Below are 25,140 nucleotides of genomic sequence, written 5' to 3'. Positions count from 1 at the left end.
GTCTTGGATAATGTGTCTTGGCTAAGGTGTCTTGGCTAAGGTGTCTTGGCTAAGGTGTCTCGGCTTAGGTGTCTCGGCTAATGTGTCTTGGCTAAAGTGTCTTGGCTAAGGTGTCTTGGCTAAGGTGTCTTGGCTAATGTGTCTTGGCTAAGGTGTCTTGGCTAAGGTGTCTTGGCTAAGGTGTCTTGGCTAAGGTGTCTTGGCTAATGTGTCTTGGCTAAGGTGTCTTGGCTAAGGTGTCTCGGCTAATGTGTCTTGGCTAATGTGTCTTGGCTAATGTGTCTTGGCTAATGTGTCTTGGCTAATGTGTCTCGGCTATGGTGTCTTGGCTAACGTGTCTTGGCTAATGTGTCTTGGCTAATGTGTCTTGGCTAATGCGTCTTGGCTAATGTGTCTTGGCTAAGGTGTCTTGGCTAAGGTGTCTTGGCTAATGTGTCTTGGCTAATGTGTCTTGGCTAATGTGTCTTGGCTAAGGTGTCTTGGCTAATGTGTCTTGGCTAAGCTGTCTTGGCTAAGGTGTCTTGGCTAATGTGTCTTGGCTAAGGTGTCTTGGCTAAGGTGTCTCGGCTAATGTGTCTTGGCTAATGTGTCTTGGCTAAGGTGTCTTGGCTAATGTGTCTTGGCTAATGTGTCTCGGCTATGGTGTCTTGGCTAATGTGTCTTGGCTAATGTGTCTTGGCTAATGTGTCTTGGCTAATGCGTCTTGGCTAATGTGTCTTGGCTAAGGTGTCTTGGCTAATGTGTCTCGGCTAATGTGTCTTGGCTAATGTGTCTTGGCTAATGTGTCTTGGCTAAGGTGTCTTGGCTAATGTGTCTTGGCTAAGGTAACTTGGCTAAAGTGTCTTGGCTAACGTGTCTTGGCTAAGGTGTCTTGGCTAAGGTGTCTTGGCTAATGTGTCTTGGCTAATGTGTCTCGGCTAATGTGTCTTGGCTAAGGTGTCTTGGCTAAGGTGTCTTGGCTAATGCGTCTTGGCTAAGGTGTCTTGGCTAAGGTGTCTTGGCTAATGTGTCTTGGCTAATTTGTCTTGGCTAATGTGTCTTGGCTAAGGTGTCTTGGCTAATGTGTCTTGGCTAAGGTGTCTTGGCTAATGTTTCTTGGCTAAGGTGTCTTGGCTAATGTGTCTTGGCTAATGTGTCTTGGCTAATGTGTCTTGGCTAAGGTGTCTTGGCTAAGGTGTCTTGACTAATGTGTCTCGGCTAATGTGTCTTGGATAATGTGTCTTGGCTAAGGTGTCTTGGCTAAGGTGTCTTGGCTAAGGTGTCTCGGCTAATATGTCTTGGCTAATGTGTCTTGGCTAAGGTGTCTTGGCTAAGGTGTCTTGGCTAAGGTGTGTTGGCTAAGGTGTCTTGGCTAAGGTGTCTTGGCTAAGGTGTCTTGGCTAAGGTGTCTTGGCTAATGTGTCTTGGCTAATGTGTCTTGGCTAAGGTGTCTTGGCTAAGGTGTCTTGGCTAATGTGTCTCGGCTAATGTGTCTTGGCTAAGGTGTCTTGGCTAAGGTGTCTTGGCTAATGTGTCTTGGCTAAGGTGTCTCGGCTAATGTGTCTTGGCTAATGTGTCTTGGCTAAGGTGTCTTGGCTAAGGTGTCTTGGCTAATGTGTCTTGGCTAATGTGTCTTGGCTAAGGTGTCTTGGCTAAGGTGTCTTGGCCAATGTGTCTTGGCTAATGTGTCTTGGCTATTGTGTCTTGGCTAATGCGTCTTGGCTAATGTGTCTCGGCTAATGTGTCTTGGCTAATATGTCTTGGCTAATGTGTCTTGGCTAAGGTGTCTTGGCTAAGGTGTCTTGGCTAATGTGTCTTGGCTAATGTGTCTTGGCTAATGTGTCTTGGCTAAGGTGTCTTGGCTAATGTGTCTTGGCTAAGGTGTCTTGGCTAAGGTGTCTTGGCTAAGGTGTCTTGGCTAAGGTGTCTTGGCTAAGGTGTCTTGGCTAATGTGTCTTGGCTAAGGTGTCTTGGCTTAGGTGTCTTGGCTAATGTGTCTTGGCTAAGGTGTCTTGGCTAAGGTGTCTTGGCTAATGTGTCTTGGCTAATTTGTCTCGGCTAATGTGTCTTGGCTAAGGTGTCTTGGCTAATGTGTCTTGGCTAATGTGTCTTGGCTAAGGTGTCTTGGCTAAGGTGTCTTGGCTAAGGTGTCTTGGCTAATGTGTCTTGGCTAATATGTCTTGGCTAATGTGTCTTGGCTAAGGTGTCTTGGCTAAGGTGTCTTGGCTAATGTGTCTTGGCTAAGGTGTCTTGGCTAAGGTGTCTTGGCTAAGGTGTGTTGGCTAAGGTGTCTTGGCTAAGGTGTCTTGGCTAAGGTGTCTTGGCTAAGGTGTCTTGGCTAATGTGTCTTGGCTAAGGTGTCTTGGCTAAGGTGTCTTGGCTAATGTGTCTTGGCTAATGTGTCTTGGCTAATGTGTCTTGGCTAAGGTGTCTTGGCTAAGGTGTCTTGGCTAAGGTGTCTTGGCTAATGTGTCTTGGCTAAGGTGTCTTGGCTATGGTGTCTTGGCTAATGTGTCTCGGCTAATGTGTCTTGGATAATGGGTCTTGGCTAAGGTGTCTTGGCTAAGGTGTCTTGGCTAAGGTGTCTCGGCTAATGTGTCTTGGCTAATGTGTCTTGGCTAATGTGTCTTGGCTAAGGTGTCTTGGCTAAGATGTCTTGGCTAATGTGTCTCGGCTAATGTGTCTTGGATAATGTGTCTTGGCTAAGGTGTCTTGGCTAATTTGTCTTGGCTAATGTGTCTTGGCTAAGGTGTCTTGGCTAAGGTGTCTTGGCTAATGTGTCTCGGCTAATGTGTCTTGGATAATGGGTCTTGGCTAAGGTGTCTTGGCTAAGGTGTCTTGGCTAAGGTGTCTCGGCTAATGTGTCTTGGCTAATGTGTCTTGGCTAATGTGTCTTGGCTAAGGTGTCTTGGCTAAGGTGTCTTGGCTAATGTGTCTTGGCTAATTTGTCTCGGCTAATGTGTCTTGGCTAAGGTGTCTTGGCTAATGTGTCTTGGCTAATGTGTCTTGGCTAAGGTGTCTTGGCTAATGTGTCTTGGCTAAGGTGTCTTGGCTAAGGTGTCTTGGCTAAGGTGTGTTGGCTAAGGTGTCTTGGCTAAGGTGTCTTGGCTAAGGTGTCTTGGCTAAGGTGTCTTGGCTAATGTGTCTTGGCTAAGGTGTCTTGGCTAAGGTGTCTTGGCTAACGTGTCTCGGCTAATGTGTCTTGGCTAATGTGTCTTGGCTAAGGTGTCTTGGCTAAGGTGTCTTGGCTAAGGTGTCTTGGCTAATGTGTCTTGGCTAAGGTGTCTTGGCTAAGGTGTCTTGGCTAATGTGTCTCGGCTAATGTGTCTTGGATAATGGGTCTTGGCTAAGGTGTCTTGGCTAAGGTGTCTTGGCTAAGGTGTCTCGGCTAATGTGTCTTGGCTAATGTGTCTTGGCTAATGTGTCTTGGCTAAGGTGTCTTGGCTAAGATGTCTTGGCTAATGTGTCTCGGCTAATGTGTCTTGGATAATGTGTCTTGGCTAAGGTGTCTTGGCTAATTTGTCTTGGCTAAGGTGTGTTGGCTAAGGTGTCTTGGCTAAGGTGTCTTGGCTAAGGTGTCTTGGCTAAGGTGTCTTGGCTAATGTGTCTTGGCTAATGTGTCTTGGCTAAGGTGTCTTGGCTAAGGTGTCTTGGCTAATGTGTCTCGGCTAATGTGTCTTGGATAATGTGTCTTGGCTAAGGTGTCTTGGCTAAGGTGTCTTGGCTAAGGTGTCTTGGCTAAGGTGTCTCGGCTAATGTGTCTTGGCTAATGTGTCTTGGCTAATGTGTCTTGGCTAAGGTGTCTTGGCTAAGGTGTCTTGGCTAATGTGTCTTGGCTAAGGTGTCTTGGCTAAGGTGTCTTGGCTAAGGTGTCTTGGCTTATGTGTCTTGGCTAAGGTGTCTTGGCTAATGTGTCTTGGCTAATGTGTCTTGGCTAATGTGTCTTGCTAATGTGTCTTGGCTAATGTGTCTTGGCTAATGTGTCTTGGCTAATGTGTCTTGGCTAATGTGTCTTGCTAATGTGTCTTGGCTAATGTGTCTCGGCTAATGTGTCTTGGCTAAGGTGTCTTGGCTAATGTGTCTTGGCTAAGGTGTCTTGGCTAAGGTGTCTTGGCTAATGTGTCTTGGCTAAGGTGTCTTGGCTAAGGTGTCTTGGCTAAGGTGTCTTGGCTAAGGTGTCTTGGCTAATGTGTCTTGGCTAATGTGTCTTGGCTAATGTGTCTTGGCTAATGTGTCTTGGCTAATGTGTCTTGGCTAATGTGTCTTGGCTAAGGTGTCTTGGCTAAGGTGTCATGGCTAATGTGTCTTTACTAATGTGTCTTGGCTAATGTGTCTTGGCTAATGTGTCTTGGCTTAGGTGTCTTGGCTAAGGTGTCTTGGCTAATGTGTCTTGGCTAATGTGTCTTGGCTAATGTGTCTTGGCTAAGGTGTCTTGGCTAAGGTGTCTTGGCTAAGGTGTCTTGGCTAAGGTGTCTTGGCTAATGTGTCTTGGCTAATGTGTCTTGGCTAAGGTGTCTTGGCTAAGGTGTCTTGGCTAAGGTGTCTTGGCTAATGTGTCTTGGCTAATGTGTCTTGGCTAAGGTGTCTTGGCTAATGTGTCTTGGCTAAGGTGTCTTGGCTAATGTGTCTTGGCTAAGGTGTCTTGGCTAATGTGTCTTGGCTAATACGTTTTGGCTATGGTGTCTTGGCTAAGGTGTCTTGGCTAAGGTGTCTCGGCTAATGTGTCTTGGCTAATGTGTCTTGGCTAATGTGCCTTGGCTAAGGTGTCTTGGCTAATGTGTCTTGGCTAAGGTGTCTTGGCTAATGTGTCTTGGCTAAGGTGTCTTGGCTAATGTGTCTTGGCTAATGTGTCTTGGCTAAGGTGTCTTGGCTAATGTGTCTTGGCTAATGTGTCTTGGCTAATGTGTCTTGGCTAATGTGTCTTGGCTAATGTGTCTTGGCTAAGGTGTCTTGGCTAAGGTGTCTTGGCTAATGTGTCTTGGCTAATGTGTCATGGTTAATGTGTCTCGGCTAAGGTGTCTTGGCTAATGTGTCTTGGCTAAGGTGTCTTGGCTAATGTGTCTTGGCTAAGGTGTCTTGGCTAAGGTGTCTTGGCCAATGTGTCTTGGCTAAGGTGTCTCGGCTAATGTGTCTTGGCTAATGTGTCTTTGCTAAGGTGTCTTGGCTAATGTGTCTTGGCTAATGTGTCTTGGCTAATGTGTCTTGGCTAAGGTGTCTTGGCTAAGGTGTCATGGCTAATGTGTCTTGGCTAATGTGTCATGGCTAATGTGTCTCGGCTAATGTGTCTTGGCTAAGGTGTCTTGGCTAAGGTGTCTTGGCTAATGTGTCTTGGCTAATGTGTCTTGGCTAAGGTGTCTTGGCTAATGTGTCTTGGCTAAGGTGTCTTGGCTAATGTGTCTTGGCTAAGGTGTCTTGGCTAATGTGTCTTGGCTAATGTGTCTTGGCTAAGGTGTCTTGGCTAATGTGTCTTGGCTAAGGTGTCTTGGTTAAGGTGTCTTGGCTAATGTGTCTTGGCTAAGGTGTCTTGGCTAAGGTGTCATGGCTAATGTGTCTTGGCTAATGTGTCATGGTTAATGTGTCTCGGCTAAGGTGTCTTGGCTAATGTGTCTTGGCTAATGTGTCTTGGCTAATGTGTCTTGGCTAAGGTGTCTTGGCTAAGGTGTCTTGGCCAATGTGTCTTGGCTAAGGTGTCTCGGCTAATGTGTCTTGGCTAATGTGTCTTGGCTAAGGTGTCTTGGCTAATGTGTCTTGGCTAATGTGTCTTGGCTAATGTGTCTTGGCTAAGGTGTCTTGGCTAAGGTGTCTTGGCTAAGGTGTCTTGGCTTATGTGTCTTGGCTAAGGTGTCTTGGCTAATGTGTCTTGGCTAAGGTGTCTTGGCTAAGGTGTCTTGGCTAATGTGTCTTGGCTAATGTGTCTTGGCTAAGGTGTCTTGGCTAATGTGTCTTGGCTAAGGTGTCTTGGCTAATGTGTCTTGGCTAAGGTGTCTTGGCTAATGTGTCTTGGCTAAGGTGTCTTGGCTAAGGTGTCTTGGCTAATGTGTCTTGGCTAAGGTGTCTTGGCTAAGGTGTCTTGGCTAATGTGTCTTGGCTAAGGTGTCTTGGCTAAGGTGTCATGGCTAATGTGTCTTGGCTAATGTGTCATGGCTAATGTGTCTCGGCTAATGTGTCTTGGCTAATGTGTCTTGGCTAAGGTGTCTTGGCTAATGTGTCTTGGCTAAGGTGTCTTGGCTAAGGTGTCTTGGCTAAGGTGTCTTGGCTAATGTGTCTTGGCTAATGTGTCTTGGCTAAGGTGTCTTGGCTAATATGTCTTGGCTAATGTGTCTTGGCTAAGGTGTCTTGGCTAATGTGTCTTGGCTAAGGTGTCTTGGCTAAGGTGTCTTGGCTAAGGTGTCTTGGCTAATGTGTCTTGGCTAATGTGTCTTGGCTAAGGTTTCTTGGCTAATGTGTCTTGGCTAACGTGTCTTGGCTAATGTGTCTTGGCTAATGTGTCTTGGCTAATGTGTCTTGGCTAAGGTGTCTTGGCTAAGGTGTCATGGCTAATGTGTCTTTACTAATGTGTCTTGGCTAATGTGTCTTGGCTAATGTGTCTTGGCTAAGGTGTCTTGGCTAAGGTGTCTTGGCTAATGTGTCTTGGCTAAGGTGTCTTGGCTAATGTGTCTTGGCTAAGGTGTCTTGGCTAAGGTGTCTTGGCTAAGGTGTCTTGGCTAAGGTGTCTTGGCTAATGTGTCTTGGCTAATGTGTCTTGGCTAAGGTGTCTTGGCTAATGTGTCTTGGCTAAGGTGTCTTGGCTAATGTGTCTTGGCTAATGTGTCTTGGCTAAGGTGTCTTGGCTAAGGTGTCTTGGCTAAGGTGTCTTGGCTAATGTGTCTTGGCTAATGTGTCTTGGCTAAGGTGTCTTGGCTAATACGTCTTGGCTATGGTGTCTTGGCTAAGGTGTCTTGGCTAAGGTGTCTCGGCTAATGTGTCTTGGCTAATGTGTCTTGGCTAATGTGCCTTGGCTAAGGTGTCTTGGCTAATGTGTCTTGGCTAAGGTGTCTTGGCTAATGTGTCTTGGCTAAGGTGTCTTGGCTAATGTGTCTTGGCTAATGTGTCTTGGCTAAGGTGTCTTGGCTAATGTGTCTTGGCTAAGGTGTCTTGGCTAATGTGTCTTGGCTAAGGTGTCTTGGCTAAGGTGTCTTGGCTAATGTGTCTTGGCTAATGTGTCTTGGCTAAGGTGTCTTGGCTAAGGTGTCATGGCTAATGTGTCTTGGCTAATGTGTCATGGCTAATGTGTCTCGGCTAATGTGTCTTGGCTAAGGTGTCTTGGCTAAGGTGTCTTGGCTAATGTGTCTTGGCTAATGTGTCTTGGCTAAGGTGTCTTGGCTAATGTGTCTTGGCTAAGGTGTCTTGGCTAATGTGTCTTGGCTAAGGTGTCTTGGCTAAGGTGTCTTGGCTAATGTGTCTTGGCTAAGGTGTCTTGGCTAAGGTGTCATGGCTAATGTGTCTTGGCTAATGTGTCTTGGCTAAGGTGTCTTGGCTAATGTGTCTTGGCTAAGGTGTCTTGGCTAATGTGTCTTGGCTAAGGTGTCTTGGCTAAGGTGTCTTGGCTAATGTGTCTTGGCTAAGGTGTCTTGGCTAAGGTGTCATGGCTAATGTGTCTTGGCTAATGTGTCATGGTTAATGTGTCTCGGCTAAGGTGTCTTGGCTAATGTGTCTTGGCTAAGGTGTCTTGGCTAATGTGTCTTGGCTAAGGTGTCTTGGCTAAGGTGTCTTGGCCAATGTGTCTTGGCTAAGGTGTCTCGGCTAATGTGTCTTGGCTAATGTGTCTTGGCTAAGGTGTCTTGGCTAATGTGTCTTGGCTAATGTGTCTTGGCTAATGTGTCTTGGCTAAGGTGTCTTGGCTAAGGTGTCTTGGCTAATGTGTTTTGGCTTATGTGTCTTGGCTAAGGTGTCTTGGCTAATGTGTCTTGGCTAAAGTGTCTTGGCTAAGGTGTCTTGGCTAATGTGTCTTGGCTAATGTGTCTTGGCTAAGGTGTCTTGGCTAATGTGTCTTGGCTAAGGTGTCTTGGCTAATGTGTCTTGGCTAAGGTGTCTTGGCTAATGTGTCTTGGCTAATGTGTCTTGGCTAAGGTGTCTTGGCTAAGGTGTCCTGGCTAAGGTGTCTTGGCTAAGGTGTCTTGGCTAATGTGTCTTGGCTAAGGTGTCTTGGCTAAGGTGTCATGGCTAATGTGTCTTGGCTAATGTGTCATGGCTAATGTGTCTCGGCTAATGTGTCTTGGCTAATGTGTCTTGGCTAAGGTGTCTTGGCTAATGTGTCTTGGCTAATGTGTCTTGGCTAAGGTGTCTTGGCTAAGGTGTCTTGGCTAATGTGTCTTGGCTAATGTGTCTTGGCTAAGGTGTCTTGGCTAATATGTCTTGGCTAATGTGTCTTGGCTAAGGTGTCTTGGCTAAGGTGTCTTGGCTAATGTGTCTTGGCTAATGTGTCTTGGCTAATGTGTCTTGGCTAATGTGTCTTGGCTAATATGTCTTGGCTAATGTGTCTTGGCTAATGTGTCTTGGCTAATGTGTCTTGGCTAAGGTGTCTTGGCTAATGTGTCTCGGCTAATGTGTCTTGGCTAAGGTGTCTTGGCTAAGGTGTCTTGGCTAATGTGTCTTGGCTAATGTGTCTTGGCTAATGTGTCTTGGCTAAGGTGTCTTGGCTAAGGTGTCTTGGCTAATGTGTCTTGGCTAATGTGTCATGGCTAATGTGTCTCGGCTAATGTGTCTTGGCTAATGTGTCTTGGCTAAGGTGTCTTGGCTAATGTGTCTTGGCTAAGGTGTCTTGGCTAAGGTGTCTTGGCTAAGGTGTCTTGGCTAAGGTGTCTCGGCTAATGTGTCTTGGCTAATGTGTCTTGGCTAAGGTGTCTTGGCTAAGGTGTCTTGGCTAATGTGTCTTGGCTAGGGTGTCTTGGCTAAGGTGTCTTGGCTAAGGTGTCTCGGCTAATGTGTCTTGGCTAATGTGTCTTGGCTAATGTGTCTTGGCTAAGGTGTCTTGGCTAATGTGTCTTGGCTAATGTGTCTTGGCTAATGTGTCTTGGCTAAGGTGTCTTGGCTAAGGTGTCATGGCTAATGTGTCTTGGCTAATGTGTCATGGCTAATGTGTCTCGGCTAATGTGTCTTGGCTAATGTGTCTTTACTAAGGTGTCTTGGCTAATGTGTCTTGGCTAAGGTGTCTTGGCTAAGGTGTCTTGGCTAAGGTGTCTTGGCTAAGGTGTCTCGGCTAATGTGTCTTGGCTAATGTGTCTTGGCTAAGGTGTCTTGGCTAAGGTGTCTTGGCTAATGTGTCTTGGCTAGGGTGTCTTGGCTAAGGTGTCTTGGCTAAGGTGTCTCGGCTAATGTGTCTTGGCTAATGTGTCTTGGCTAATGTGTCTTGGCTAATGTGTCTTCGCTAATGTGTCTTGGCTAAGGTGTCTTGGCTAATGTGTCTCGGCTAATGTGTCTTGGCTAAGGTGTCTTGGCTAATGTGTCTTGGCTAAGGTGTCTTGGCTAATGTGTCTTGGCTAATGTGTCTTGGCTAAGGTGTTATGGCTAATGTGTCTTGGCTAATGTGTCATGGCTTATGTGTCTCGGCTAATGTGTCTTGGCTAATGTGTCTTGGCTAATGTGTCTTGGCTAAGGTGTCTTGGCTAAGGTGTCTTGGCTAAGGTGTCATGGTTAATGTGTCTTGGCTAATGTGTCTTGGCTAATGTGTCATGGCTTATGTGTCTCGGCTAATGTGTCTTGGCTAATGTGTCTTGGCTAAGGTGTCTTGGCTAATGTGTCTTGGCTAAGGTGTCTTGGCTAAGGTGTCTTGGCTAATGTGTCTTGGCTAAGGTGTCTTGGCTAATGTGTCTTGGCTGAGGTGTCTCGGCTAATGTGTCTTGGCTAATGTGTCTTGGCTAAGGTGTCTTGGCTAAGGTGTCTTGGCTAATGTGTCTTGGCTAAGGTGTCTTATCTAAGGTGTCTTGGCTAAGGTGTCTCGGCTAATGTGTCTTGGCTAATGTGTCTTGGCTAATGTGTCTTGGCTAAGGTGTCTTGGCTAATGTGTCTCGGCTAATGTGTCTTGGCTAAGGTGTCTTGGCTAATGTGTCTTGGCTAAGGTGTCTTGGCTAAGGTGTCTTGGCTAATGTGTCTTGGCTAATGTGTCTTGGCTAAGGTGTCTTGGCTAATGTGTCTTGGCTAATGTGTCTTGGCTAATGTGTCTTGGCTAATGTGTCTTGGCTAAGGTGTCTTGGCTAATGTGTCTTGGCTAAGGTGTCTTGGCTAATGTGTCTTGGCTAAGGTGTCTTGGCTAATGTGTCTTGGCTAATGTGTCTTGGCTAATGTGTCTTGGCTAAGGTGTCTTGGCTAAGGTGTCTTGGCTAATGTGTCTTGGCTAATGTGTCTTGGCTAATGTGTCTTGGCTAAGGTGTCTTGGCTAATGTGTCTTGGCTAAGGTGTCTTGGCTAAGGTGTCTTGGCTAAGGTGTCCCAGCTAATGTGTCTTGGCTAATGTCTCTTGGCTAATGTGTCTTGGCTAAGGTGTCTTGGCTAATGTGTCTTGGCTAAGGTGTCTTGGCTAAGGTGTCTTGGCTAAGGTGTCTTGGCTAATGTGTCTTGGCTAAGGTGTCTTGGCTAATGTGTCTTGGCTAAGGTGTCTTGGCTAAGGTGTCTTGGCTAAGGTGTCTTGGCTAATGTGTCTTGGCTAATGTGTCTTGGCTAAGGTGTCTTGGCTAAGGTGTCTTGGCTAACGTGTCTTGGCTAATGTGTCTTGGCTAAGGTGTCTTGGCTAAGGTGTCTTGGCTAATGTGTCTTGGCTAATGTGTCTTGGCTAATGTGTCTTGGCTAAGGTGTCTTGGCTAAGGTGTCTTGGCTAAGGTGTCTTGGCTAATGTGTCTTGGCTAAGGTGTCTTGGCTAAGGTGTCTCGGCTAATGTGTCTTGGCTAATGTGTCTTGGCTAAGGTGTCTTGGCTAAGGTGTCCTGGCTAAGGTGTCTTGGCTAATGTGTCTTGGCTAATGTGTCTTGGCTAATGTGTCTTGGCTAAGGTGTCTTGGCTAATGTGTCTTGGCTAATGTGTCTTGGCTAAGGTGTCTTGGCTAAGGTGTCTCGGCTAATGTGTCTTGGCTAATGTGTCTTGGCTAATGTGTCTTGGCTAAGGTGTCTTGGCTAATGTGTCTTGGCTAATGTGTCTTGGCTAATGTGTCTTGGCTAATGTGTCTTGGCTAAGGTGTCTTGGTTAATGTATCTTGGCTAATGTGTCTTGGCTAAGGTGTCTTGGCTAATGTGTCTCGGCTAATGTGTCTTGGCTAAGGTGTCTTGGCTAATGTGTCTTGGCTAAGGTGTCTTGGCTAAGGTGTCTTGGCTAATGTGTCTTGGCTAATGTGTCTTGGCTAAGGTGTCTTGGCTAATGTGTCTTGGCTAAGGTGTCTTGGCTAATGTGTCTTGGCTAATGTGTCTTGGCTAAGGTGTCTTGGCTAATGTGTCTTGGCTAAGGTGTCTTGGCTAATGTGTCTTGGCTAATGTGTCTTGGCTAAGGTGTCTTGGCTAAGGTGTCTTGGCTAATGTGTCTTGGCTAATGTGTCATGGCTAATGTGTCTTGGCTAATGTGTCTTGGCTAAGGTGTCTTGGCTAATGTGTCTTGGCTAAGGTGTCTTGGCTAATGTGTCTTGGCTAAGGTGTCTTGGCTAAGGTGTCTTGGCTAAGGTGTCTTGGCTAAGGTGTCTCGGCTAATGTGTCTTGGCTAATGTGTCTTGGCTAAGGTGTCTTGGCTAAGGTGTCTTGGCTAATGTGTCTTGGCTAAGGTGTCTTGGCTAAGGTGTCTTGGCTAAGGTGTCTCGGCTAATGTGTCTTGGCTAATGTGTCTTGGCTAATGTGTCTTGGCTAATGTGTCTTGGCTAATGTGTCTTGGCTAAGGTGTCTCGGCTAATGTGTCTTGGCTAAGGTGTCTTGGCTAAGGTGTCTTGGCTAATGTGTCTTGGCTAATGTGTCTTGGCTAATGTGTCTTGGCTAATGTGTCTTGGCTAAGGTGTCTTGGCTAAGGTGTCATGGCTAATGTGTCTTGGCTAATGTGTGATGGCTAATGTGTCTCGGCTAATGTGTCTTGGCTAATGTGTCTTGGCTAAGGTGTCTTGGCTAAGGTGTCTTGGCTAATGTGTCTTGGCTAAGGTGTCTTGGCTAAGGTGTCTTGGCTAATGTGTCTTGGCTAAGGTGTCTTGGCTAAGGTGTCTTGGCTAATGTGTCTTGGCTAATGTGTCTTGGCTAATGTGTCTTGGCTAAGGTGTCTTGGCTAATGTGTCTTGGCTAATGTGTCTTGGCTAAGGTGTCTTGGCTAATGTGTCTTGGCTAATGTGTCTTGGCTAAGGTGTCTTGGCTAAGGTGTCTTGGCTAATGTGTCTCGACTTATGTGTTTTGGCTAATGTGTCTTGGCTAATGCGTCTTGGCTAATGTGTCTTGGCTAAGGTGTCTTGGAAAATGTTTCTTGGCTAAGGTGTCTTGGCTAAGGTGTCTCGGCTAATGTGTCTTGGCTAATGTGTCTTGGCTAAGGTGTCTTGGCTAATGTGTCTTGGCTAAGGTGTCTTGGCTAATGTGTCTTGGCTAATGTGTCTTGGCTAATGTGTCTTGGCTAAGGTGTCTTGGCTAATGTGTCTTGGCTAAGGTGTCTTGGCTAAGGTGTCTTGGCTAATGTGTCTTGGCTAATGTGTCTTGGCTAAGGTGTCTTGGCTAAGGTGTCTTGGCTAAGGTGTCTTCGCTAATGTGTCTTGGCTAAGGTGTCTTGGCTAATGTGTCTTGGCTAAGGTGTCTTGGCTAATGTGTCTTGGCTAATGTGTCTTGGCTAATGTGTTATGGCTAATGTGTCTTGGCTAAGGTGTCTTGGCTAAGGTGTCTTGGCTAATGTGTCTTGGCTAATGTGTCTTGGCTAATGTGTCTTGGCTAAGGTGTCTTGGCTAAGGTGTCTTGGCTAAGGTGTCTTGGCTAAGGTGTCTTGGCTAAGGTGTCTTGGCTAAGGTGTCTTGGCTAAGGTGTCTCGGCTAATGTGTCTAGGTTAATGTGTCTTGGCTAAGGTGTCTTGGCTAAGGTGTCTTGGCTAAGGTGTCTTGGCTAATGTGTCTTGGCTAATGTGTCTTGGCTAAGGTGTCTTGGCTAAGGTGTCTTGGCTAATGTGTCTTGGCTATGGTGTCTTGGCTAAGGTGTCTTGGCTAAGGTGTCTTGGCTAATGTGTCTTGGCTAAGGTGTCTTGGATAATGTGTCTTGGCTAAGGTGTCTTGGCTAAGGTGTCTTGGCTAATGTGTCTTGGCTAATGTGTCTTGGCTAAGGTGTCTTGGCTAAGGTGTCTTGGCTAAGGTGTCTTGGCTAAGGTGTCTTGGCTAATGTGTCTTGGCTTATGTGTCTTGGATAAGGTGTCTTGGCTAATGTGTCTTGGCTAAAGTGTCTTGGCTAAAGTGTCTTGGCTAAGGTGTCTTGGCTAAGGTGTCTTGGCTAAGGTGTCTCGGCTAATGTGTCTTGGCTAAGGTGTCTTGGCTAATGTGTCTTGGCTAAGGTGTCTTGGCTAAGTTGTCTTGGCTAAGGTGTCTTGGCTAAGGTGTCTTGGCTAAGGTGTCTTGGCTAATGTGTCTTGGCTAATGTGTCTTGGCTAAGGTGTCTTGGCTAATGTGTCTTGGCTATGGTGTCTTGGCTAATGTGTCTTGGCTAAGGTGTCTTGGCTAATGTGTCTTGGCTAATGTGTCTTGGCTAAGGTGTCTTGGCTAAGGTGTCTTGGCTAAGGTGTCTTGGCTAAGGTGTCTCGGCTAATGTGTCTAGGTTAATGTGTCTTGGCTAAGGTGTCTTGGCTAAGGTGTCTTGGCTAAGGTGTCTTGGCTAATGTGTCTTGGCTAATGTGTCTTGGCTAAGGTGTCTTGGCTAAGGTGTCTTGGCTAATGTGTCTTGGCTATGGTGTCTTGGCTAAGGTGTCTTGGCTAAGGTGTCTTGGCTAATGTGTCTTGGCTAAGGTGTCTTGGATAATGTGTCTTGGCTAAGGTGTCTTGGCTAAGGTGTCTTGGCTAATGTGTCTTGGCTAATGTGTCTTGGCTAAGGTGTCTTGGCTAAGGTGTCTTGGCTAAGGTGTCTTGGCTAAGGTGTCTTGGCTAATGTGTCTTGGCTTATGTGTCTTGGATAAGGTGTCTTGGCTAATGTGTCTTGGCTAAAGTGTCTTGGCTAAAGTGTCTTGGCTAAGGTGTCTTGGCTAAGGTGTCTTGGCTAAGGTGTCTCGGCTAATGTGTCTTGGCTAAGGTGTCTTGGCTAATGTGTCTTGGCTAAGGTGTCTTGGCTAAGTTGTCTTGGCTAAGGTGTCTTGGCTAATGTGTCTTGGCTAAGGTGTCTTCGCTAATGTGTCTTGGCTAATGTGTCTTGGCTAAGGTGTCTTGGCTAATGTGTCTTGGCTAATGTGTCTTGGCTAAGGTGTCTTGGCTAATGTGTCTTGGCTAATGTGTCTTGGCTAAGGTGTCTTGGCTAAGGTGTCTTGGCTAATGTGTCTCGGCTAATGTATCTTGGCTAATGTGTCTTGGCTAAGGTGTCTTCGCTAATGTGTCTTGGCTAAGGTGTCTTGGCTAATGTGTCTTGGCTAAGGTGTCTTGGCTAATGTGTCTTGGCTAATGTGTCTTGGCTATGGTGTCTTCGCTAATGTGTCTTGGCTAATGTGTCTTGGCTAAGGTGTCTTGGCTAATGTGTCTTGGCTAATGTGTCTTGGCTAATGTGTCTTGGCTAATGCGTCTTGGCTAAGGTGTCTTGGCTAATGTGTCTTGGCTAATGTGTCTTGGCTAATGTGTCTTGGCTAATGTGTCTTGGCTAATGTGTCTTGGCTAAGGTGTCTTGGCTAATGTGTCTTGGCTAATTTGTCTTGGCTAAGGTGTCTTGGCTAATGTGTCTTGGCTAAGGTGTCTTGGCTAAGGTGTCTTGGCTAATGTGTCTTGGCTAATGTGTCTTGGCTAATGTGTCTTGGCTAAGGTGTCTTGGCTAATGTGTCTTGGCTAAGGTGTCTTAACTAAGGTGTCTTGGCTAATGTGTCTCGGCTAATGTGTCTTGGCTAATGTGTCTTGGCTAAGGTGTCTTGGCTAATGTGTCTTGGCTAATGTGTCTTGGCTAAAGTGTCTTGGCTAAGGTGTCTTGGCTAAGGTGTCTTGGCTAAGGTGTCTTGGCTAAGGTGTCTTGGCTAATGTGTCTTGGCTAAGGTGTCTTGGCTAATGTGTCTTGGCTAAGGTGTCTTGGCTAATGTGTCTTGGCTAAGGTGTCTTCGCTAAGGTGTCTTGGCTAAGGTGTCTTGGCTAATGTGTCTTGGCTAAGGTGTCTTGGCTAATGTGTCTTGGCTAAGGTGTCTTGGCTAAGGTGTCTTGGCTAATGTGTCTTGGCTAAGGTGTCTTGGCTAAGGTGTTTTGGCTAATGTGCCTTGGCTAAGGTGTCTTGGCTAAGGTGTCTTGGCTAAGGTGTCTTTGCTAATGTGTCTTGGCTAAGGTGTCTTGGCTAATGTGTCTCGGCTAAGGTGTCTTGGCTAATGTGTCTTGGCTAATGTGTCTTGGCTAAGGTGTCTTGGTTAAGGTGTCTTGGCTAAGGTGTCTTGGCTAAGGTGTCTCGGCTAATGTGTCTTCGCTAATGTGTCTTGGCTAATGTGTCTTGGCTAAGGTGTCTTGGCTAAGGTGTCTTCGGTAATGTGTCTTGGCTAAGGTATCTTGGCTAATGTGTCTTGGCTAAGGTGTCTTGGCTAATGTGTCTTGGCTAATGTGTTTTGGCTAAGGTGTCTTGGCTAATGTGTCTTGGCTAATGTGTCTTGGCTAAGGTGTCTTGGCTAATGTGTCTTGGCTAATGTGTCTTGGCTAATGTGTCTTGGCTAATGTGTCTTGGCTAAGGTGTCTTGGCTAATGTGTCTTGGCTAATGTGTCTTGGCTAATGTGTCTTGGCTAATGTGTCTTGGCTAATGTGTCTTGGCTAAGGTGTCTTGGCTAATGTGTCTTGGCTAATGTGTCTTGGCTAATGTGTCCTGGCTAATGTGTCTTGGCTAAGGTGTCTTGGCTAATGTGTCTTGGCTAATGTGTCTTGGCTAATGTGTCTTGACTAAGGTGTCTTGGCTAAGGTGTCTTGGCTAAGGTGTCTTGGCTAAGGTGTCTTGGCTAATGTGTCTTGGCTAATGTGTCTTGGCTAAGGTGTCTCGGCTAAGGTGTCTTGGCTAATGTGTCTTGGCTAATGTGTCTTGGCTAAGGTGTCTTGGCTAAGGTGTCTTGGCTAAGGTGTCTTGGCTAAGGTGTCTTGGCTAATGTGTCTTGGCTAATGTGTCTTGGCTAAGGTGTCTTGGCTAATGTGTCTTGGCTAAGGTGTCTTGGCTAATGTGTCTCGGCTAATGTGTCTTGGCTAATGTGTCTTGGCTAAGGTGTCTTGGCTAAGGTGTCTTGGCTAATGTGTCTTGGCTAATGTGTCTTGGCTAAGGTGTCTTGGCTAATGTGTCTTGGCTAAGGTGTCTTGGCTAATGTGTCTTGGCTAAGGTGTCATGGCTAAGGTGTCTTGGCTAATGTGTCTCGGCTAATGTGTCTTGGCTAATGTGTCTTGGCTAATGTGTCTCGGCTAAGGTGTCTTGGCTAATGTGTCTTGGCTAAGGTGTCTCGGCTAATGTGTCTTGGCTAAGGTGTCTTGGCTAATGTGTCTTGGCTAAGGTGTCTTGGCTTAGGTGTCTTGGCTAAGGTGTCTTGGCTAAGGTGTCTTGGCTAATGTGTCTTGGCTAATGTGTCTTGGCTAATGTGTCTTGGCTAAGGTGTCTTGGCTAAGGTGTCTTTGCTAATGTGTCTTGGCTAATGTGTCTTGGCTAATGTGTCTTGGCTAAGGTGTCTTGGCTAAGGTGTCTTGGCTAAGGTGTCTTGGCTAAGGTGTCTCGGCTAATGTGTCTTGGCTAATGTGTCTTGGCTAAGGTGTCTTGGCTAAGGTGTCTTGGCTAAGGTGTCTTGGCTAATGTGTCTTGGCTAATGTGTCTTGGCTAATGTGTCTTGGCTAAGGTGTCTTGGCTAATGTATCTTAGCTAAGGTGTCTTGGCTAAGGTGTCTTGGCTAATGTGTCTTGGCTAATGTGTCTTGGCTAAGGTGTCTTGGCTAATGTGTCTTGGCTAATGTGTCTTGGCTAGGGTGTCTTGGCTAAGGTGTCTTGGCTAATGTGTCTTGGCTAATGTGTCTTGGCTAAGGTGTCTTGGCTAATGTGTCTTGGCTAATGTGTCTTGGCTAAGGTGTCTTGGCTAATGTGTCTTAGCTAAGGTGTCTTGGCTAAGGTGTCTTGGCTAAAGTGTCTTGGCTAAGGTGTCTTGGCTAAGGTGTCTTGGCTAAGGTGTCTTGGCTAAGGTGTCTTGGCTAATGTGTCTTGGCTAATGTGTCTTGGCTAAGATGTCTTGGCTAAGGTGTCTTGGCTAAGATTTCTTAGCTAATGTGTCTCGGCTAATGTGTCTTGGCTGAGGTGTCTTGGCTAAGGTGTCTTGGCTAAGGTGTCTTGGCTAATGTGTCTTGGCTAATGTGTCTTGGCTAATGTGTCTTGGCTAATGTGTCTTGGCTAAGGTGTCTTGGCTAAGGTGTCTTGGCTAATGTGTCTCGGCTAATGTGTCTTGGCTAATGTGTCTTGGCTAAGGTGTCTTGGCTAAGGTGTCTTGGCTAAGGTGTCTTGGCTAAGGTGTCTTGGCTAATGTGTCTTGGCTAATGTGTCTTGGCTAATGTGTCTTGGCTAAGGTGTCTTGGCTAATGTGTCTTGGCTAATGTGTCTTGGCTAATGTGTCTTGGCTAAGGTGTCTTGGCTAAGGTGTCTTGGCTAAGGTGTCTTGGCTAAGGTGTCTCGGCTAATGTGTCTTGGCTAATGTGTCTTGGCTAAGGTGTCTTGGCTAAGGTGTCTTGGCTAAGGTGTCTTGGCTAATGTGTCTTGGCTAATGTGTCTTGGCTAAAGTGTCTTGGCTAAGGTGTGTTGGCTAAGGTGTCTTGGCTAATGTGTCTCGGCTAATGTGTCTTGGCTAATGTGTCTTGGCTAAGGTGTCTTGGCTAAGGTGTCTTGGCTAAGGTGTCTTGGCTATGGTGTCTTGGCTAAGGTGTCTTGGCTAATGTGTCTTGGCTAAGGTGTCTTGGCTAATGTATCTTGGCTAAGGTGTCTTGGCTAAGGTGTCTTGGCTAATGTGTCTTGGCTAAGTTGTCTTGGCTAATGTGTCTTGGCTAAGGTGTCTTGGCTAATGTGTCTTGGCTAAGGTGTCTTGGCTAATGTGTCTTGGCTAAAGTGTCTTGGCTAAGGTGTCTTGGCTAATGTGTCTTGGCTAATGTGTCTTGGCTAATGTGTCTTGGCTAATGTGTCTTGGCTAAGGTGTCTTGGCTAATGTGTCTTGGCTAAGGTGTCTTGGCTAAGGTGTCTTGGCTAATGTGTCTTGGCTAAGGTGTCTCGGCTAATGTGTCTTGGCTAATGTGTCTCGGCTAATGTGTCTTGGCTAATGTATCTTGGCTAATGTGTCTTGGCTAATGTGTCTTGGCTAATGTGTCTCGGCTAATGTGTCTTGGCTAATGTGTCTTGGCTAAGGTGTCTTGGCTAAGGTGTCTTGGCTAAGGTGTCTTGGCTAATGTGTCTTGGCTAAGGTGTCTTTGCTAAGGTGTCTTGGCTAAGGTGTCTTGGCTAATGTGTCTTGGCTAATGTGTCTCGGCTAATGTGTCTTGGCTAATGTGTCTTGGCTAAGGTGTCTTGGCTAAGGTGTCTTGGCTAAGGTGTCTCGGCTAATGTGTCTTGGCTAAGGTGTCTTGGCTAAGGTGTCTTGGCTAAGGTGTCTTGGCTAATGTGTCTTGGCTAAAGTGTCTTGGCTAAGGTGTCTTGGCTAAGGTGTCTTGGCTAAGGTGTCTTGGCTAAGTTGTCTTGGCTAATGTGTCTTGGCTAAGGTGTCTTGGCTAATGTGTCTTGGCTAAGGTGTCTTGGCTAATGTGTCTTGGCTAAAGTGTCTTGGCTAAGGTGTCTTGGCTAATGTGTCTTGGCTAATGTGTCTTGGCTAATGTGTCTTGGCTAATGTGTCTTGGCTAATGTGTCTTGGCTAAGGTGTCTTGGCTAAGGTGTCTTGGCTAAGGTGTCTTGGCTAATGTGTCTTGGCTAATGTGTCTTGGCTAAGGTGTCTTGGCTAATGTGTCTTGGCTAAAGTGTCTTGGCTAAGGTGTCTTGGCTAATGTGTCTTGGCTAAGGTGTCTTGGCTAAGGTGTCTTGGCTAAGGTGTCTTGGCTAATGTGTCTTGGCTAATGTGTCTTGGCTAAGGTGTCTTGGCTAAGGTGTCTTGGCTAAGGTGTCTTGGCTAAGTTGTCTTGGCTAATGTGTCTTGGCTAAGGTGTCTTGGCTAATGTGTCTTGGCTAATGTGTCTTGGCTAAGGTGTCTTGGCTAAGGTGTCTTGGCTAAGGTGTCTTGGCTAAGGTGTCTTGGCTAATGTGTCTTGGCTAATGTGTCTTGGCTAATGTGTCTTGGCTAAGGTGTCTTGGCTAATGTGTCTTGGCTAATGTGTCTTGGCTAATGTGTCTTGGCTAATGTGTCTTGGCTAAGGTGTCTTGGCTAAGGTGTCTTGGCTAAGGTGTCTTGGCTAAGGTGTCTTGGCTAATGTGTCTTGGCTAATGTGTCTTGGCTAAGGTGTCTTGGCTAATGTGTCTTGGCTAAAGTGTCTTGGCTAAGGTGTCTTGGCTAATGTGTCTTGGCTAATGTGTCTTGGCTAAGGTGTCTTGGCTAATGTGTCTTGGCTAAGGTGTCTTGGCTAAGGTGTCTTGGCTAAGGTATCTTGGCTAAGGTGTCTTGGCTAAGGTGTCTTGGCTAATGTGTCTTGGCTAATGTGTCTTGGCTAATGTGTCTTGGCTAAGGTGTCTTGGCTAAGGTGTCTTGGCTAAGGTGTCTTGGCTAATGTGTCTTGGCTAAGGTGTCTTGGCTAATGTGTCTTGGCTAAGGTGTCTTGGCTAAGGTGTCTTGGCTAATATGTCTTGGCTAAGGTGTCTTGGCTAAGGTGTCTTGGCTAATGTGTCTTGGCTAATGTGTCTTGGCTAAGGTGTCTTCGCTAATGTGTCTTGGCTAAGGTGTCTTGGCTAATGTGTCTTGGCTAAAGTGTCTTGGCTAATGTGTCTTGGCTAATGTGTCTTGGCTAAGGTGTCTTGGCTAATGTGTCTTAGCTAAGGTGTCTTGGCTAAGGTGTCTTGGCTAATGTGTCTTGGCTAAGGTGTCTTGGCTAAGGTGTCTCGGCTAATGTGTCTTGGCTAATGTGTCTTGGCTAAGGTGTCTTGGCTAATGTGTCTTAGCTAAGGTGTCTTGGCTAAGGTGTCTTGGCTAATGTGTCTTGGCTAAGGTGTCTTGGCTAAGGTGTCTCGGCTAATGTGTCTTGGCTAATGTGTCTTGGCTAAGGTGTCTTGGCTAAGGTGTCTTGGCTAAGGTGTCTTGGCTAAGGTGTCTTGGCTAATGTGTCTTGGCTAATGTGTCTTGGCTAAGGTGTCTTGGCTAATGTGTCTTGGCTAATGTGTCTTGGCTAAGGTGTCTTGGCTAATGTGTCTTAGCTAAGGTGTCTTGGCTAAGGTGTCTTGGCTAATGTGTCTTGGCTAAGGTGTCTTGGCTAAGGTGTCTTGGCTAAGGTGTCTTTAATAAGGTGTCTTGGCTAATGTGTCTTGGCTAATGTGTCTTGGCTAAGGTGTCTTGGCTAAGGTGTCTTGGCTAATGTGTCTTGGCTAAGGTGTCTTGGCTAAGGTGTTTTGGCTAAGATGTCTTAGCTAAGGTGTCTCGGCTAGTGTGTCTTGGCTAATGTGTCTTGGCTAAGGTGTCTTGGCTAAGGTGTCTTGGCTAAGGTGTCTTGGCTAATGTGTCTTGGCTAATGTGTCTTGGCTAATGTGTCTTGGCTAAGGTGTCTTGGCTAAGGTGTCTTGGCTAATGTGTCTCGGCTAATGTGTCTTGGCTAATGTGTCTTGGCTAATGTGTCTTGGCTAAGGTGTCTTGGCTAAGGTGTCTCGGCTAATGTGTCTTGGCTAATGTGTCTTGGCTAATGTGTCTTGGCTAAGGTGTCTTGGCTAAGGTGTCTTGGCTAATGTGTCTTGGCTAATGTATCTTGGCTAAAGTGTCTTGGCTAATGTGTCTTGGCTAAGGTGTCTTGGCTAAGGTGTCTTGGCTAAGGTGTCTTGGCTAAGGTGTCTTGGCTAATGTGTCTTTGCTAATGTGTCTTGGCTAATGTGTCTTGGCTAAAGTGTCTTGGCTAAGGTGTCTTGGCTAAGGTGTCTTGCCTAATGTGTCTTGGCTAAGGTGTCTTGGCTAAGGTGTCTTGGCTAAGGTGTCTTGGCTAATGTGTCTTGGCTAATGTGTCTTGGCTAAGGTGTCTTGGCTAATGTGTCTTGGCTAAGGTGTCTTGGCTAATGTGTCTTGGCTAATGTGTCTTGGCTAAGGTGTCTTGGCTAAGGTGTCTCGGCTAATGTGTCTTGGCTAATGTGTCTTGGCTAAGGTGTCTTGGCTAATGTGTCTTGGCTAAGGTGTCTTGGCTAATGTGTCTTGGCTAAGGTGTCTTGGCTAAGGTGTCTTGGCTAAGGTGTCTTGGCTAATGTGTCTTGGCTAATGTGTCTTGGCTAATGTGTTATGGCTAAGGTGTTTTGGCTAATGTGTCTTGGCTAAGGTGTCTTGGCTAATGTGTCTTGGCTAATGTGTCTCGGCTAATGTGTCTTGGCTAATGTGTCTTGGCTAAGGTGTCTTGGCTAAGGTGTCTTGGCTAAGGTGTTTCGGCTAATGTGTCTTGGCTAATGTGTCTTGGCTAAGGTGTCTTGGCTAAGGTGTCTTGGCTAAGGTGTCTTGGCTAATGTGTCTTGGCTAAAGTGTCTTGGCTAAGGTGTCTTGGCTAATGTGTCTTGGCTAAGGTGTCTTGGCTAATGTGTCTTGGCTAAGGTGTCTTGGCTAATGTGTCTTGGCTAAGGTGTCTTGGCTAAGGTATCTTGGCTAATGTGTCTTGGCTAAGGTGTCTTGGCTAAGGTGTCTTGGCTAATGTGTCTTGGCTAAGGTGTCTTGGCTAAGGTGTCTTGGCTAATGTGTCTTGGCTAATGTGTCTTGGCTAAGGTGTCTTGGCTAAGTTGTCTTGGCTAATGTGTCTCGGCTAATGTGTCTTGGCTAATGTATCTTGGCTAAGGTGTCTTGGCTAAGATGTCTTCGCTAAGGTGTCTCGGCTAAGGTGTCTTGGCTCATGTGTCTTGGCTAAGGTGTCTTGGCTAAGGTGTCTTGGCTAAGGTGTCTCGGCTAATGTGTCTTGGCTAATGTGTCTTGGCTAAGGTGTCTTGGCTAAGGTGTCTTGGCTAATGTGTCTTGGCTAATGTGTCTTGGCTAATGTGTCTTGGCAAAGGTGTCTTCGCTAATGTGTCTTGGCTAAGGTGTCTTGGCTAATGTGTCTTGGCCAAAGTGTCTTGGCTAATGTGTCTTGGCTAAGGTGTCTTGGCTAAGGTGTCTTGGCTAATGTGTCTTGGCTAAGGTGTCTTGGCTAATGTGTCTTGGCTAAGGTGTCTTGGCTAATGTGTCTTGGCTAATGTGTCTTGGCTAATGTGTCTTGGCTAAGGTGTCTTGGCTAAGGTGTCTTGGCTAAGGTGTCTTGGCTAATGTGTCTTGGCTAATGTGTCTTGGCTAATGTGTCTTGGCTAATGTGTCTTCGCTAATGTGTCTTGGCTAAGGTGTCTTGGCTAATGTGTCTTGGCTAAGGTGTCTTGGCTAATGTGTCTTGGCTAATGTGTCTTGGCTAATGTGTCTTGGCTAAGGTGTCTTGGCTAATGTGTCTTGGCTAAGGTGTCTTGGCTAAGGTGTCTTGGCTAATGTGTCTTGGCTAATGTGTCTTGGCTAAGGTGTCTTGGCTAAGGTGTCTCGGCTAATGTGTCTTGGCTAATGTGTCTTGGCTAATGTGTCTTGGCTAATGTGTCTTGGCTAATGCGTCTTGGCTAAGGTGTCTTGGCTAATGTGTCTTGGCTAATGTGTCTTGGCTAATGTGTCTTGGATAATGTGTCTTGGCTAAGGTGTCTTGGCTAAGGTGTCTTGGCTAATGTGTCTTGGCTAATGTGTCTTGGCTAAGGTGTCTTGGCTAAGGTGTCTTGGCTAAGGTGTCTTGGCTAAGGTGTCTTGGCTAATGTGTCTTGGCTTATGTGTCTTGGATAAGGTGTCTTGGCTAATGTGTCTTGGCTAATGTGTCTTGGCTAAAGTGTCTTGGCTAAGGTGTCTTGGCTAAGGTGTCTTGGCTAAGGTGTCTCGGCTAATGTGTCTTGGCTAAGGTGTCTTGGCTAATGTGTCTTGGCTAAGGTGTCTTGGCTAAGTTGTCTTGGCTAAGGTGTCTTGGCTAATGTGTCTTGGCTAAGGTGTCTTCGCTAATGTGTCTTGGCTAATGTGTCTTGGCTAAGGTGTCTTGGCTAATGTGTCTTGGCTAATGTGTCTTGGCTAAGGTGTCTTGGCTAATGTGTCTTGGCTAATGTGTCTTGGCTAAGGTGTCTTGGCTAAGGTGTCTTGGCTAATGTGTCTCGGCTAATGTATCTTGGCTAATGTGTCTTGGCTATGGTGTCTTCGCTAATGTGTCTTGGCTAATGTGTCTTGGCTAAGGTGTCTTGGCTAATGTGTCTTGGCTAATGTGTCTTGGCTAATGTGTCTTGGCTAATGCGTCTTGGCTAAGGTGTCTTGGCTAATGTGTCTTGGCTAATGTGTCTTGGCTAATGTGTCTTGGCTAATGTGTCTTGGCTAATGTGTCTTGGCTAAGGTGTCTTGGCTAATGTGTCTTGGCTAATTTGTCTTGGCTAAGGTGTCTTGGCTAATGTGTCTTGGCTAAGGTGTCTTGGCTAAGGTGTCTTGGCTAATGTGTCTTGGCTAATGTGTCTTGGCTAATGTGTCTTGGCTAAGGTGTCTTGGCTAATGTGTCTTGGCTAAGGTGTCTTAACTAAGGTGTCTTGGCTAATGTGTCTCGGCTAATGTGTCTTGGCTAATGTGTCTTGGCTAAGGTGTCTTGGCTAATGTGTCTTGGCTAATGTGTCTTGGCTAAAGTGTCTTGGCTAAGGTGTCTTGGCTAAGGTGTCTTGGCTAAGGTGTCTTGGCTAATGTGTCTTGGCTAAGGTGTCTTGGCTAATGTGTCTTGGCTAAGGTGTCTTGGCTAATGTGTCTTGGCTAAGGTGTCTTCGCTAAGGTGTCTTGGCTAAGGTGTCTTGGCTAATGTGTCTTGGCTAAGGTGTCTTGGCTAATGTGTCTTGGCTAAGGTGTCTTGGCTAAGGTGTCTTGGCTAATGTGTCTTGGCTAAGGTGTCTTGGCTAAGGTGTTTTGGCTAATGTGCCTTGGCTAAGGTGTCTTGGCTAAGGTGTCTTGGCTAAGGTGTCTTTGCTAATGTGTCTTGGCTAAGGTGTCTTGGCTAATGTGTCTCGGCTAAGGTGTCTTGGCTAATGTGTCTTGGCTAATGTGTCTTGGCTAAGGTGTCTTGGTTAAGGTGTCTTGGCTAAGGTGTCTTGGCTAAGGTGTCTCGGCTAATGTGTCTTCGCTAATGTGTCTTGGCTAATGTGTCTTGGCTAAGGTGTCTTGGCTAAGGTGTCTTCGGTAATGTGTCTTGGCTAAGGTATCTTGGCTAATGTGTCTTGGCTAAGGTGTCTTGGCTAATGTGTCTTGGCTAATGTGTTTTGGCTAAGGTGTCTTGGCTAAGGTGTCTTGGCTAATGTGTCTTGGCTAATGTGTCTTGGCTAAGGTGTCTTGGCTAATGTGTCTTGGCTAATGTGTCTTGGCTAATGTGTCTTGGCTAATGTGTCTTGGCTAAGGTGTCTTGGCTAATGTGTCTTGGCTAATGTGTCTTGGCTAATGTGTCTTGGCTAATGTGTCTTGGCTAAGGTGTCTTGGCTAATGTGTCTTGGCTAATGTGTCCTGGCTAATGTGTCTTGGCTAAGGTGTCTTGGCTAATGTGTCTTGGCTAATGTGTCTTGGCTAATGTGTCTTGACTAAGGTGTCTTGGCTAAGGTGTCTTGGCTAAGGTGTCTTGGCTAAGGTGTCTTGGCTAATGTGTCTTGGCTAATGTGTCTTGGCTAAGGTGTCTCGGCTAAGGTGTCTTGGCTAATGTGTCTTGGCTAATGTGTCTTGGCTAAGGTGTCTTGGCTAAGGTGTCTTGGCTAAGGTGTCTTGGCTAAGGTGTCTTGGCTAATGTGTCTTGGCTAATGTGTCTTGGCTAAGGTGTCTTGGCTAAT

General features: G+C 46.3%; 1 long non-coding RNA gene across 1 annotated transcript in view; it reads left to right on the top strand.

The window, feature by feature from the left end:
- LOC125774547 (uncharacterized) overlaps window positions 1–25,140 on the top strand; it is a 114,145-nt gene that overhangs the window by 27,797 nt on the left and 61,208 nt on the right. Inside the window, exons 3-6 of the long non-coding RNA XR_007421035.1 lie at window positions 5,135–5,260; window positions 5,793–6,212; window positions 8,173–9,306; window positions 21,683–21,822. This is a non-coding gene — a long non-coding RNA (uncharacterized LOC125774547). The remainder of the gene's footprint in view (window positions 1–5,134; window positions 5,261–5,792; window positions 6,213–8,172; window positions 9,307–21,682; window positions 21,823–25,140) is intronic.

Source organism: Anopheles funestus, unplaced genomic scaffold, assembly GCF_943734845.2.
Source record: "Anopheles funestus unplaced genomic scaffold, idAnoFuneDA-416_04 scaffold_27_ctg1, whole genome shotgun sequence".
NCBI lineage: Eukaryota > Metazoa > Arthropoda > Insecta > Diptera > Culicidae > Anopheles > Anopheles funestus.
Note: the sequence above shows the minus strand (reverse complement) of the source record. Positions and strands in the feature narration are given on the sequence as shown.